Source organism: Prinia subflava, chromosome 3, assembly GCF_021018805.1.
Source record: "Prinia subflava isolate CZ2003 ecotype Zambia chromosome 3, Cam_Psub_1.2, whole genome shotgun sequence".
Classification (NCBI taxonomy): Eukaryota; Metazoa; Chordata; class Aves; order Passeriformes; family Cisticolidae; genus Prinia; species Prinia subflava.
In genome coordinates this window covers 15055304-15070464 of record NC_086249.1, presented here as the reverse complement: position 1 = coordinate 15070464, position 15161 = coordinate 15055304, and the positions used below count along the sequence as shown (strand labels likewise).

General features: G+C 40.1%; 1 protein-coding gene across 19 annotated transcripts in view; it reads right to left on the bottom strand.

The window, feature by feature from the left end:
- LOC134548834 (zinc finger and BTB domain-containing protein 20) overlaps nt 1-15161 on the bottom strand; it is a 472135-nt gene that overhangs the window by 248496 nt on the left and 208478 nt on the right. For 15 of the 19 annotated variants that reach the window (XR_010079934.1, XR_010079932.1, XR_010079933.1 and 12 more), the window contains one exon: nt 11510-11590. The exons of 3 other annotated variants lie outside the window; for them this stretch is intronic. The gene's annotated coding sequence lies outside the window, so the exon portion shown is untranslated. Of the gene's footprint in view, nt 1-7913; nt 9401-11509; nt 11591-15161 lie in introns of those variants that run through there. One more of the 19 variants, XR_010079935.1, reaches the window with a different exon arrangement.

The window sequence follows — 15161 nt, the reverse complement described above, 5'->3', positions numbered from 1 at the left end:
TGGGAGGGTAATGAATACAGGAAGATATTACATAAAGTACAGGAAAAATCTTAGGGCATCATAGAAAATCAGGAGAGAGTGATTATATGGGCTCGGGGGGATACCAGCAATTATGAAAAGGACATTGCCAGCCACAACTGAAAAGCAAAGAAGAAAGCCAACAATATGGTATTAATCACACGCTCTGTCCGTGTATGATGCCAAACTATTCAAAGCACAGAATGTTCTTTATTTACCTCACTTTAAATTGCTTGAATGAACCTAGCACTTATGAAAATGAGAGATTAAAAACATTGATATCAACCAACCTTTGGGCCAAATCTTACTTATTGATGCAAGTCGTTCCACTGATTTTAATGGATGTAATTACTATTGACTTCAATGGAGCTACTCACAGAGTCAGGAGAACAGGATGTGGCTCACTGCATAACCAAGCTTCCCTGACCACCATGAATGGTGCCAACTCGTCATTCCTGATGCAATGTCCCCACTTTTCTGGTAATGGATCCTTTGAGCAGAAACAACTGTACACACCAAATTCTGTGACATTTTTCATGTGAGCACAGCACCAACTTGACTGAAATGAACCATTTTAATTTCTTCTTCAGAAGCAACAGATAGAACTCGCTGATACCTATAACTTTATGGCATGGTTTTATTGTTAATTGCTCTGATTTCTTATGAATGAAACATCTGTGTGGGGCTTGAATTACAGTTCAGTAAGGACTGCCTATTCTCTGATGTTTAGTGCATATTTGAAAAGGATAGTATAAACCAAACTGATTTACAGTCAGCCTGCTGGGCACAGGGATAGATTGCTTCCATTAGCAGGTTTCTAGAGTGGACAGCCCCTCCGAAGGAGATTAGACTTTTCCCATTCTCCTTGCTTTCAGATTTAAATGCAGAGTCTTATTTATGACCACACCAATTTTCTTCTGCCCTATCCCTTAGAACCATGGCAGAATGAAGGAGATTTGGGGGACAAAAAGATAGAATGCAAAAAACAACACGACTGAGAGAAATAGAAGGAAATCAAAGTTTTTGACATTTCAGGAGTGATGCTAAGGATGCCATCTTTTAGAGGCTCAGTCCTCTTTCTTTGGTCATACTGCTTCAACACCAGAGGTGGGAACTATTAAATGTGTGAGACAGCACGATACACATGCAAAACTCAGAAAGGCAGAAGCCTTTAACTCCTTTTTTCAAGGACTTGAAGAGGCAGCAAACCAGTGTTTTATGGCAGTTAAGTGTACTGGAATATACTATAAGCCAAGAATGTCTGTCTTCAATCCCACAATCCACAATCCACTTCCTACAGCATATTCTGAATGGCTATTTATGGTAGGCACCAAATCTAGTGTCTTTCGTATTTCATTATAAAATTTATGTTATCTCCATCAATCTTAAATTCCTTTGTGGGCAGCTGAGATAAGAACCACTCTGAAGATGTTCTGCTGCACTAGTTCTTACTCATCGTGATGAGAGGTTATTCATTGCCCTCTGAAATTCCTCACTGGCTCCTGAATGTAGTTACAGATTCAAAGATGACACAGATCTATATATTTAAGGACACAGAGCCCAGATACTTTAAGAAAAAAAAGTCATCTCTTCTTGCAGAGCAAAGCTCTGTATGTAGGACATTATGAAGTTCTTCCTTTATAGAAATAATACAACCAGACTTAGGTCCTGTTATGTGCACACTTTTTAAACGATTATTATCTCAAGCACACAGAATAATGGTTAATATTTCAGATTTTAAAATACAGTGGAGCCTCAATTATCCAAATTCAGTGAACCCAGACAAGGTTTTGCCCCTTGTCATTTATTAATTAAATGGTAAATTGCTTCTATTACTAATTATTTCCACAGATCCATGGGCATGCAGGGCATTCTGGTTACTGGTAAACGTGATTATCAAGCCCTATTCAGTGTTCTTCCCATGTTCTTTAGATAATTGAGATTCTGATATACTCTGAAGCCAATTTAAAATATTTTTTACAGTGTATTACTGGGAGGGCTTCCAGGTCTTGTAGGTCCTTCGGGGTAGAGGCATCCCCAAGACTGTGGGAGGCAGGAATCTTGACAAGCCAAAAGACAGGGAAATGTGTCAGCCAATACGTAACGTAAAAGCAAAACTACTTGTGAGTTCAATCTGACAAGTTTCTAATCCCAGAAGTGTATTAGTTGGAATGAGTGACTGCCTGAATAGGAGGCTAGCAACTCAGATGTTACATCAAACTTGCTCTTTTTGGAGGCTGATCTTTATTTAAGAGAAGTTTAGCTTAAGAGTCCTTTAGATGTGAGGGATCCCCCAAAGGAGAAATTCTTCCAACTAGAGAAGGTGGAGCAGATTAAAAAATGCTGTCTGAGGGATAATAAGGGTAGAGGTACAGAAATGTACAAAGACCGGAAAAATGCAACAACTATGGGTGAAACCATGAGAAATCTGTATCTAAAGAACATAAATTGATAAAAATCAGATGCCAAATATAGCAAAGAACTGCCTCAACAGTCAAAACAAGCCTACTTATCACTCTGAGTAGAGTATCTTAAACAGCCAGGACAAATGCATAAGCACGTCAATACAATAACTAAGGACTAAGAGGAGTGCAAAATTTTATTAAAAAAAAAAAGGAGTACATATAAGACAAGTTCAGAAGCTGGAGAAGATGTTGTACATTGCAATACTAGGGTGCATTTCATAATAATCAGAGCAGAACGCACAGATGAGGGATTGTTGCTGTAAATTAAAAATATATATATATATAAATAAAAGGAATAAGTAAAAATTACAAAGTAATAAAAATCTCCATGGGTTTTAATTCCATGCCTAAAAAGAAAGAGGATGGTGTTATGATCACACTATGGACCATCCCACTAAAATGCTGTTAGTGACTATGAAAAGCAAAATCAAAGTCTTCAGAGGCAGAAAACCTAAGGAAGAAGGAACAACTTTGTTTTAGTGCTAAGATAACTAAATCTACTTTAATATGTGCATATTAAAGAACCACTTTGTAATAATGAACATAATGCAAGTAAATTCAGCTCTCTATACGATGGAAAAAATAACGACACAATCCACTACAGCAATATACAGTTTCAGGAAGAAAATCCTATTTAAAATAAGAAACAGGAAAAAAAAAAAAAAAAAAAAAAGGAAATGAAAAGGAAGCAGCTAAGGGTAAAATGTTTTAAGATGCTACTGTTAGAAGATATGTTATCAGAGATTCACGTCTCTTACAAGTAACAGGGAAGCCTTTCCTTGGAAGAACTATAATAATCCTGACCCCCAGTCGTCTGCCTCAATCATTCTGAGGAACATCTCAGCAGTTTGTCTGGCAGACACAGCAAATTACAGCCTGAGGTACTAAAGAGATCCCTAAACAGTTCTGACTTACCTGAATATGCGGGATTGTAAACTGTCATAATTCGGTTGCCACTTTAGATGGAAAATCCTTTGCAGGAGGGCAAAAATCTCCAGGAGAAATGCATAATATGGTTCCTTTAAATGCAAGAACCTTGAAAGTTGTCCTGCAGTAATTAATTTCTACTTAGAACTCACAAAACAAATGTACAGCCACATGTGAAAACAAGAAAATAATAGGATTTTTAAAGCAAGCCAAGTGAAGGGATTTACTAGAAGTAAAAAACACAATTGAAAAAGAAGAATTTATATTGAAACACAGAAAGCAGAAAAAAAGTGTATATTTTGTTGAATTTTTAAAATGAAAATGTTGGATAAGGCAGGCCCCATGAAAATCTTGAGGAACAACTGTTTAAAGCCATAAATAACCTTTCTGGACACCTTACATAAAATCTGTTTCTGCTAACAGATGAGGTGCAAAAGGGGTGTTCAAAGCACAAAAATCCCAAATAAATTCCTTGCAGTTGTGTTCACTACAGAGTATTTTAAAAGGTTTACAAGTTAAATCTCTTCTCTGGAAAGTTAAATCTGAGAAAAATGTGCAATGGAAAGAATAAATGGTTTCCATCTAACAGTTATAAAAGAAATTGTTATAAAGAAATTCAGTCACGAAAGAGCTTAACTAATAACTCTTGCACAACAAAAGAACAGAAAGTGATTTAATGGCAATAGTAAAAAAGGGCTTTAGGAAGATCCACATAGATCACTTGGTCTATAGTCTATGCCATAGAAACTGGTAGAAATTATAATAAATAATAACAGACACTTGAGTAGATAAATCAGGGAAGATATAACGTGAATTTTTGCAGATGAAAATTTTGATTCACAAATCTATAGAGTTCTCAGAAGAAGGCAAATGGCATATGCTGCTAAAATTAAAAAATATGAAAAACCTCACCAAAGTAATTTTCTAAAAGAAAGTTATCATGACATAGGAGAAAAAAATACAAAATACTCATACAACAAAACAGGATTTAATTTAGCTATTGCTACACTGGAAAGACAGCATAGAATCCTTGTGGATATATCTATGAAAGAACTAGCTCAATATTCAGAATTGATGATAAAGGAGGAGAAAAACCCTTAAATAACCCCTTAGGAATTATTAAGAAAGAGCTAGAAAATAAAACTAAAATCATAATGACATTCTTCTAATAAAATCCATCATAGACTCAGATACTGAACACTCTGTGTGGGTTTCAACTCTCAAGACAAAAGAGGAAATAAGCAGCCAGAAAGATGCAGAAAAGGGCACAAAGATGTTCAAAGCACAAAACAACTTCTGTGCAAGGACAGATGAAAAAGAGTTGGGTTCTTTGCCCTGGAAAATAAATGATTGAGAGAAATAGAAAGGAGCTTGATAAAACCATAACAAACAAGGACAAGGTGAACTGTTAATAATTGCTCCCTATTTCTCATTACATATTTCTAGAAAGCATCCAAAGAAGTTATCAAGCACCAGGTTTAAAGCAAACAAAAGGAAGTGTGTTTTCAGACAGTCCGTAATTAAATTGTGGAATTCATTGGCACAGGATGCTTTCGATGCCAAAAGGAAAAATGGTTTCAAAAAGCAACCAGACAAAATCAGAAAATACAGCTTAGGCTTTAACAGCCCTTTCCATCAGGGCTATTAAAAACAACGATGCAAAAGCAGAAAACACTACTCCACGCTAAGAAATGCACATTGCTGAAGAGCAGAATGAACCAATGTGACGTGCATCAGACAGCAGCTAAGCTTCAACATGGCTAACACATAGATCACAGAGATCCCAGCTTCAAAATGAATTTATGGAGCACATGGATTACGGCTGCAATGATGATTTACTATTGCACTGTCAACATACTGGATGTTGATTAATATCCTTCCCCAGGTACAGCCATAGTCAAAGTGTATGTTAAGGACAAAACGTTAAGAGTGAAACTGAAAAGTGTTTGGAGAACAAGATATTCTTTTGGGAGACTTGTGATACAGAGATACAATGTACTTTCCTAACTGGATGAGATTCCAATAGGTGATATTCATTTCTGAGATGAAAACCACCAAATTTATGAAATTACCAGTGATGGTGCCCCCTTTGGTTCTAATGGCTGTTCAGCATTCACACAATGGAGTGATTTCTGTGGGAGCTGCGCTTAGTCTGTTGTGCATGTTATGCTCAAAAATGCCTTTTAAAACCAAGCAAAAACATTCAGGTCACAGAGCAAAGCACGCAAAAGTATGAAAATATCAAAATGAAGTCTGTCACAACAGCTGTAGTGTTACAATACAATCTTCTATGTTATGATTGTATATTTTGTGTTTTGTATAATGGATAGCATCCAGGAAATGAGACTAATTCAAATACTCTTTTTTTTTTTATCCTCTCTGTTCAGTGTGTGGCCTCAAGCCTTGTTTACTGAGTGGCATCCAAGTCTTGCACGAAATAAGATGGGGTTTTGTTTCTGGATTTTCTGTGATACTCATCAATATAGCATCTGAATATCTCAACAATCTTGCTGAACTATTCCTCACAATGTACCCTCAGATGTCTGGAATGATTTTAATTCCTCACTGACGAAAATTATGTGAATTTTTTTGTGGCCACACAGGGAGCCTGTATCAAGGACAGGAAGGAAATTTAGATCTCTTCATTCTAAGGGGTGCTGAGCATCTCCTGAACTCATCTTACAGAAGGAGCACTCGGAGAATTCTTGCTCTTCCATTAGGTCTGCAGCTCATCTGTAGCATCCCTGTGGGGGTGGGATACCATGGACAGGGACCTCCTTCCTACCACACCATCTCTCTAATCCTGTGAATTAGGAAAAGTGTCTAAAAGGATACATTGCTGCAAGATTTGCAAAGCCCTTAGAGGCATTCAGATCACTGGCACAATGAAGAGCAAAGTTATGACATTCTGTTGTTACAATCTCAGGCAGAAATTTCTCCTTCTGATTTGCATTCTCTAAGATTCTTGCCAGCATGAGGTATTTAAAATTGTATTTTTCTAAAAAGTCTCAAGCAGGGGCAGTGGATGTAAGAAATCAACCACTGACACACGGACTGATTCTGTAATGTTACAGATTGCAATTTATAGTTGTGGTGTACTTTGTAACTAGGAATGACAACTTTATGAAACACCCTTTAGATACTGCACTTGTGTTCAAAGGGCATGAAAACACATTAAAAAACAGCTTTATGTTCTGCTACCTTAAGGGTCTGTCTCACACCTACCATATCCAAGAAACTCAGAATAAAGCTCAGTGTCTGTTCCTCTATTGTGTTTCCTATTATGCCTACATATTGCAGCACTTGTGGTCTGTAAGATCACACACTGTAGGAACAACTTTCAGTTCTCTGTGACAATAGGGTGAGCTGAGGACAGCCTGGCAATGTTTGGAGATGAATTTCCTGCCCTTTGTGGGTTTCAGTTAGACTCTTAGCATTATTTGAACTTTTGTGGTTTAATTTTCTTTGTTGTTGTTTTAATTCTAATGGCAGAAAACAGGAGACAAAACAACATCCCTCTGGAGGCAATGAATCTCAGGATCTGAGGAATAAATGGCCATGTTTTCTCCTTCTGGCATTTTAAGATACATCAGCTAACAGAGAAAGAACATAGTAGATCTGTAGAATGGCAAAGGGACATAGAGCTTCTTATTTTCTAGTAAAGGCACCAAAAGCCTTAGGACTTGTTGATGTTTAATGGTCTTCTGAAGTAATTTCTTCCCATACTTAGCATACATTCAAAACCAAAGGCTCAGAAAGTGCCCACTACCATGGGGCAGAAGGTTGTCATATGAAAGCTGCCCTTTTCTCTTTGCAGGTTTGAAAAAGAGTCATAAACCAACTCTATTGTCAAAATAAGTAAGCCACTAAAACAAATAAATTACTTTTCTGAGAGGAAGAACTGCCAGTTATGGGATAACAGTCACTAACTACTGCCAGGAGTTTTCTCAGATTCCAGGGAACATCAGCATGAGAGAGTTTTATTTAGGTCTACCTTGACTAACATATGTAGAAAGGAACATTTTTGATTCTTCATTTCCTCATTCTCTCAGGTGTCACAGCTTCCTAGCTTTTGCTTCTGTTTATAGTCATCTCTCAACATGTATTTCAGGAAAAGAAAAATCTAAATAAAGATCATAGCCTGTTTCTTTATGTGCCCTTCCTCTTCTTCTTCTCCTCCTTTCTTGCATTTGTGCACTGTTGTGGCACCTATTAACTACCCATGTTTTCAGAATGACATTATACAAGGTGCAGGATGTACCACTGTGCCCTAAAAATATCAACAACTGCATTAGTCTCACAATAATTAATGGCAGGCATTATGCAAATGACAACTTTTTCACTGCAAAATAATGACATTTCTTCATTTTGAGCACAGTTATGCAAAACAATGAATTGGAGATGATAAATCACGCAGGAGAATTAAGAAAGCCATAACGTTCCTGCCCAGGCAGGCAGAAAGACAGACAGACCAACCATTTAGAACACATTGTTTGTTCTCAAACCGCTATTAAGAAATAAATAAAAGCATAGCCAGTTGGTCATTAGAACGTATGTATAATTTAGTTTCCCCCCTTTAGGCAACTGTGCATAAGGGAACGTTAAATTCTAGGAATCGAATTATTACAAGTCACAAGCAGATTTTTTTTTATTAACCTTAATAAGTCATTCACTCAGAGACTACAGTCATCAGGCAAATAAAATATATCACGTCATTCTCTTACACATTAACTAATTTCTTATGCAAACATCACAACGTATAGCAATTACCACTGCTCAAAAAAGCCCCAAAGTCAGTTTCAATTTATTTTATTGCTTTTGTGCGTGGCCATTTCCTGTAGAGCTTTGCTCTCTATCCCCATGGTTTAGGTACAAAATGAATGCAAGTAACAAGAAGCTACTTCTCTGAAATGTTGCTGCATTTTTCCCTCTTTATTGTGAATACTGTTGGAAAAAGATGTTGGTAAGATCTTCTTGTGAGCTCCAGGAATCTTCTCAAAGGTAAAAAGCCCACACTGACCAGAGCACCCTCCCTTCCCCATCCCTTTCTCCACTGCATGCTTCCCACCTCCTGGAAGAGCAACCCCAGCCCAGTCCTCCTAGTGCTTCCTGCAGGGAGCCTGGTGCAGGACGGCCTGTGAGCTCCCCGGAGCCACCATTCCCACACTGCTCCCTAAGGAGCACACTTCCCAGGGAGAGCGGGACTGGAGGGGAGCTTTGAACTCCCCCTACGTACAACACTCCTCCACTGCTCCTTACAGTGTCTCCTGATGAAGCGGAAGGAGCTCTGAGCTTTTAATAGACAGCACTCCTGGATCTTTCTTTTTAGTGATTCCTGCTGGGAGAGTCTGATGTATCAAAGAGTTACAGCGATTAAAGCTGGAGAGACCTGTGGTATTTAATCATTTAGTCCATCCTCCCACCTGAGCCGGGGTATTCCTTACACTATTATTCCTGATGCTCTATCTAGTCTAACTTTAGAGAGTGCCAAATAACTGGGCTCCCACCTCCCTGGGGAGGTTATTCCACAGTGGCACACCATGAGACTGGAAATTTCCCAAGGTATTTGCTGTAATTTTACTTCTTTATGATTAGTTTTATTAAAAAGGCTTTAGTTTTCAGATTCCCAATACCGCCGTAAGATTTTATTTCTGTGTTAGTGTAGAGACTGAAACTGCACCAGACTTCCTCACATCCACAGCTCAGCATGACACTCGACAACACTGTCCACTGAAAAATAAAGCTGGATTCGGAGCATCTAAATGTTACCCAAAACCTCCTTTTATTCTTCATGGTGACTGCTGGCAAGAATTTGTATGACAAGACGAGGAAGCACTGGTGGCAATTCCAAACACACATAAAGCAGAGCACCAGCAAGGATTACATATTCCCCACGAGGAGGTGCACTGCAGAACTCTTGTGAACTCTTGTGAGGGGCCTGGAAAACCCACAATTCATGTGTCACAGTGAAGAACCAATTCCAGCTTTATCTGAACCAAAAGGAAGATCATCCATCCCTTTTCCTTCTCCCCAAATGTTAGCACCCTTGCCTCCAACAAAGACAACTAAGTCACTGACAGACAGAGAGCCCAGGAAAGAGAACAGTTGTGCTGGAAATAACTGGTGTCTTTGAAAACAAAGTGGTAGCAGTTGACCACTCTCCCTCCCACTATTTATTTCAGGACTTTTAGGATTCAGTGTAATTCACCCCGCCTTGGAACACTGCAAAAAATTCTCCACCTCAAGCCTCTCATCCGGAAGTTAATAACATTTTGCAGCTCTCCTTAAATAAAATCCAGCCCATCCTGGATCAATAAGACTGATGCCTATTTCCCTAATGGCAGCCGATTGCCATTTGCTATTCAAATCAGACTAGATAAATTACAGTACATGCCAAGGAACAGGCCAGTGAATTAAGACAGGCCTCCTGAGGACCAGTGATATTATTAATCTTTTAAGACACTATCATATTTCTTCTTGACAGTGTGCGTAGACTCTCAGACATGCTGCACTCAGATTGAAATATCAGCTGCTGCAAAAAATCAATAGCGTTAGAAACACAATAATTTTCTGTCTGCAGGGCCCCCAATAAGCAACACTTGAGCTTCTCCTCCTTTCCACATCTATGCTTCAAATGCATTTGTTTTAAAATCCAAGCCTCAATTCTGAATAGTCATTGTGGTGGACAAAGTTGCTTTTGTTGTCATCCTTTGCCACAGAAGCCACAAATGTGCTTCTCGATAAGGTTGCGGTTCTCAGAGACAGCAGAAGGTACTCCAGGGTCAGATACTCACCCAGTATATTTTACCCTTCTCCCCACACCCTCCTGCTCAGTCTCTTGCCCTCTCATTGAACGTTTTACAAAATGGATATTGCTAGAGCTACTGCTATCCCTAAGAAAAATGGAAACGGGGACCTTGGACGTGAACTGACAAAGGGAGACTGTACATGACAAGAAAGGAGAAAGCTTAAGGGATTTCTCTTCAGACTGGCAACAGATAGGGTCAATTCAAAGAATTTTGATCTCTTTAGACCTGTGGATGGATTCAATAGAGCCTCTGATTGTCAAGCAAGTTGCCCCTGGTTTCTCAACTACCCATCATGCTGAAGGGGAGAAAGAGTCTACAACTGATAACTATTCCAAAAAGGGTACTTTATCATTATGAGACAAGTGGGCTTAGGGAAAAATGTGTAGCTTGGGAGATTGGCAACAAGATGGTAAAATCAGGTTTCGCTTCACCCTTGACATGATATAGTTTATCTGTGTGGAAAAGAAACCATTCTAAAACACAACAAAATCAGAAGTCTCCACACAATTTTAAGCATGAAATTATTCTGCATATAGCTGTGTAAAAAAACCCAAAAAACAACAAAAAACCCCCATTTACAGAAATGGACCAGAATAGATAAATCAACTATCAACTTCAGGTTGGCTAAGCTGCGATCTGAGATTGCCAGATTTCTGGCATCCCAGGTCAACAGTGACCAGAAGAGTTGATGAATGTCCCAGTAGGGTGAGAGGAGTGAAGCGATGAAATCATTCAAGTTACATCACAATTAGCAGTTGCCTTCTGCCCTTGAAACATTGTTAACAGCACTGGCAGGACTGGAGACCAAAAATATCAACTCTCCTCTGACTCTTGCAGAATCGTGAGGGCTTCAATTCAACTTCCATTTAAAAAGTGGGGTAAGCATGACCCACAGGCAATATAAACATAGCCCTGCCTCCTGATGAATGGCAGTGTGACCTGGCTGATGGACACACAAGGCTGGCTGATGTCAGCAAGGTGATCATTAGTAAATGGATGAGGAGCCACTCTGAGCAGTTCTGGGGTGTGCTTTATCTTCTCTGTGCTGAGCAGAAGACCTGGCTACCTGGCTCCCCTCCTTCCTTGGGATTCTCAGCACTCCTCTCTCTGGTGCACCAAGTGACACTCTTAGACAGAGAGAAGAGTGAGCTGCCATCAGGCTTGTGGCTAGGGAGAGCGTAAGTTTAATTAAGGCTGGCCAGTGGATATGAATTTTCTTCATTGGGACATAAATAACAGGTCTCACAATCTCAAATGTTATTAAAAAAAACAAAAAACCTTGTCAAGTACCTTCAGTTCTAGACCCCCGAAGTTTTCAATCTCTATGTCACCAGAAGTGTCCAGAAAGCTCTCTTCATTGAAGTCTTTGTGCTAAAGAGAAAAGAGGGTGATATGATGAAACAAAGATATGATGAAGTGCTCCCATCAGCACCATGATGCAATTTTCCTGGAGCAAAGGTGGCTCAGGAAACACCCTAATGCTCTCTATAACTACCTGAAAGGAGGTTGTAGCAAGGTGGGGGGCAGCCTCTTCTCCCATGCAAGTAGCATCACAAGAGGAAATGGCCTCAAGCTTGTGCCAGGGGAGGTTCAGATTGGACATCAGGAAGAATTTCTTCACTAAAAGGGTGGCTAAGCATTGGAACAAATGGCAAAGGCTGCCCAAGTAAATGGTGGAATCACCATTGCTGGAAATGTTCAAGAAATGAATGTGCCATGGTCTAGTTGACATGGTGGTGTTTGGTCAAAGGTTGGACTTGACCTTGTAGGTGTCTTGCAACCTTAGTGATTCTATGATTCTATAATTTTCAGTTAGAAAATTAGTTACTTCCCAGAACTTTGCACACATCTGAGGAACAGACTTGAGATTCACTCTTGCTCCTGATTACTCCATGAGTTGGATTTGATTCATGCACCTGAATGGAACTGCTCACAGTATATACAAATCTCACTCTCCTTCCAACAGGTTTTGGTTGTGCCATGTGGGATCCAGGAATGTGTTGATAACACTTCAAAGTACTTGTAAAAATGTCATTGTGAGCCATGTGCATGTGGAGCTCAGCCTAAACTGTGGGGCTAATATGAGCATTGGCACAAAACTGTGCGTGAGCAAGCAGTATGAGGCTAAGGAGTAAATATGAGCAGACAGCATCATGGGTGATGAAGGATGGGATTTAAGTCTTCTGCTTTTTCCTCTCCAATCATCAGATCACTCCTCTGCCTGCTGTTCCTCCTTCTCCTCTTGTCTCCTCCTATCTGTGCTACGTCCACAAACTACGGATCCTTGCTGATCCTTGCGGATACTTGATGATCCTGATTTTGCACAGTAGAAATCATTAATTCACTCAGTACTATGGCTAATAGCACCATAGTTTTGCAGAAGATGCCATGGTATCTAAGACAATGAACCTACAAATATCCCTAAACAATAAAGAGAAGTGAAATTCACTTTTCCAGAGCAGGTAAGGGACTAAAATAATCTATACTGTCATGAAAATTTTGAGTTGGGTCTCCTGACACGCTCCTGTGTCAGCCCAAAGAACGTGGTGGTAGTCTCAAGCTACCCCAGAACCTGTACCACATCTATTCAGAAAGCCCCAGAGGTGTAGCTGGGCTGCAGTACAACATCACGCACACAAAACTCCCCACATCAAAGCTGGTGAGAGCCATTAAGGATGCCCCATGTTGTGTCTGTAAGCACACCAAACAACTGAGTATGAACTGAAGTCTTTAAAAAGATGGGATTTTAACAACACTGCATATTTTAGCAAGGTGTTTCCACACTAAACTTGTACTCCACCTGCATCTACCTTTTTTGCTCTTAGAAATGAACACAATTTATTCTGATCAATATAGACTAATTTCCTCTTTTATTCTTAGGTACTGTTATATGCTACCCTATGCCATTCCTTATCCTTGCATTTGGAAAAGAAATACTTCCTGTAGCAACTGGCTATACAACTATTGTTCAGGTTTCCCTGATACTTTTCCCCAGGGAAGCAAGACACCAGTGGTTGTTGCAAGACCATGAAACTAGATGGACTTCCTGCTGAAAAATACTCTCGGGATTTAAAAGAAGCTGTGCACATCTTCCTTCTGACATTTCTGTTTCTAAAGGAAAGGATTAGACGGAGGGTGAAAGTACACAAAGTGTTGGTGCTGTTGCTGCTGGTCAGAGCTGCTTCAGAGGAGATTCTCTAGACAGCCTCCTCCGGTTAGATCCTGCTGGAACAGAATCTGCAGACTGTAATGTTTAAATACCATTCAGAAGTTAAAACAGTAGTGACAAACCCAGTTAGGTTTAAAGCCAGATTTCCATTGCAAAACACCCCGCATGCCATCCCTGCTGACAGGCAATGCCAGGCATTGCTGTCAGCCACAGGCTACAAAAGGAAGAGGAAGAAAGTAATGTGCTGCAAGTTTAAGGCACAGACACATACTGCTAACAACTTCTGTCTGCTATCCTTCCTCACCCCCAGTCTCTGCCCCAAGACATTGCTCTGATTGTGCAGTACAGAGACCTGGGCTGTGCACAGAGATCCACCCACAGGCTACAGCTCCAGGACACCCAGAGAAGCATTCATCTCACCCCGTGCTCGGCCCCTTCAGTTATAGGTGTTGAACAAGCCCATTCTGTGAGGAGGAAGCAGCACAGGGAGTACTGTCAAACTCCAGCTGCGATTCACAATAATATACCAGCTCATTCCATAAAAACAAATGGAAACCGGGAGTGCATCTAGGGCAGAAGAGCTGGGAGAAAGTGACAGTGTAAGAACTCCATTGTAGATGGGTGGAATAGGGAGTCCAAAGTGCAACTGAGATGGTAAGGAGTTGAGTGACTGTAAGAAGGAAAAGGAAGATCTGTGTGGAAATGACCAAGAGACAAAGAAGGCTCAAAACTAAATGAAAGAAAATAATGTGAGCTAAAGAAGGATTCTGAGGTGATTGGGGGAAGAAAACCTAAGCAATGAAAAGATGTCAGCAAATCCAATCACACTTATCCCAACCACAGGTTAGGAGTGCCCTCTCTAAACGGTGGAGATAGATAAAACTTGTGTGTTTCTTTTTCTGGCCATTAGCGTCTATGTCTAGCAATAACCTGAGAATGAACCATTTTTGAGAGCTTTGTCAGCTATTCTTTCCACACCACAACCACAACCTCCCTGGCATGGCCCGAAAAATAACTAAACAAAAAATGTATTCAAAACTTTGTATCTCTTCACCTCTTGGTAATGATCCAGCTCTTCCGAGTTGAGAGGTGAGAGGAAGTCACCCCTGTTCAGTCAGTTCTGTGAAATGAGCCTGGAAAAGGTAATGAGCTTTTCCAGAACAATAGTCTCCATGGTACATTAAAAAGAAATTCTACCAACCCTCCCTGGTTGCACCTTTGATAAAGGAGGTGGAGGGGAAGAAGGCCTGACATCAAAAGATCAGGAGCATCCTAAATTCTCCCACAGCTTTCAGTGTGAGTTGGTGCAATGAGCTGCCACACAGCTGTGAGGGGTGAGCCATGCACCTGTGCAAGGCATGCTGAGGAATGTGTTACAACAAACCATGGCCTCTTTCTTTGTCTGAAGAAACATTCCTTCCAAATCATGGCTAGATCCACTAAGAGGGGCTGGAGAAAACATCTCCCACCGGGGCAGACCTGCTGCCTCTTTCACATGAGCAGAAATACAATTTCTCACACATACACGATTCCATCCCTGTGCTGGAAGCTCCAGTGGAGGCACTCGCAGCTCAGTTACAGGTTTTAATTATGAAATGACAGTACCGATGGCTGGCTTTGCTTGAGCCAGCATGTGTCATCAAAGCTGATGGGAAATATGCAGGAAAGAGACACAGTTTAATTAGCCTGAATATTTTACAATGATTATTTTCTACAAGAAAACCACCCCACATCTTGATTTGTCACCTGTCAGGTTGCTGTTCTTATCCACCA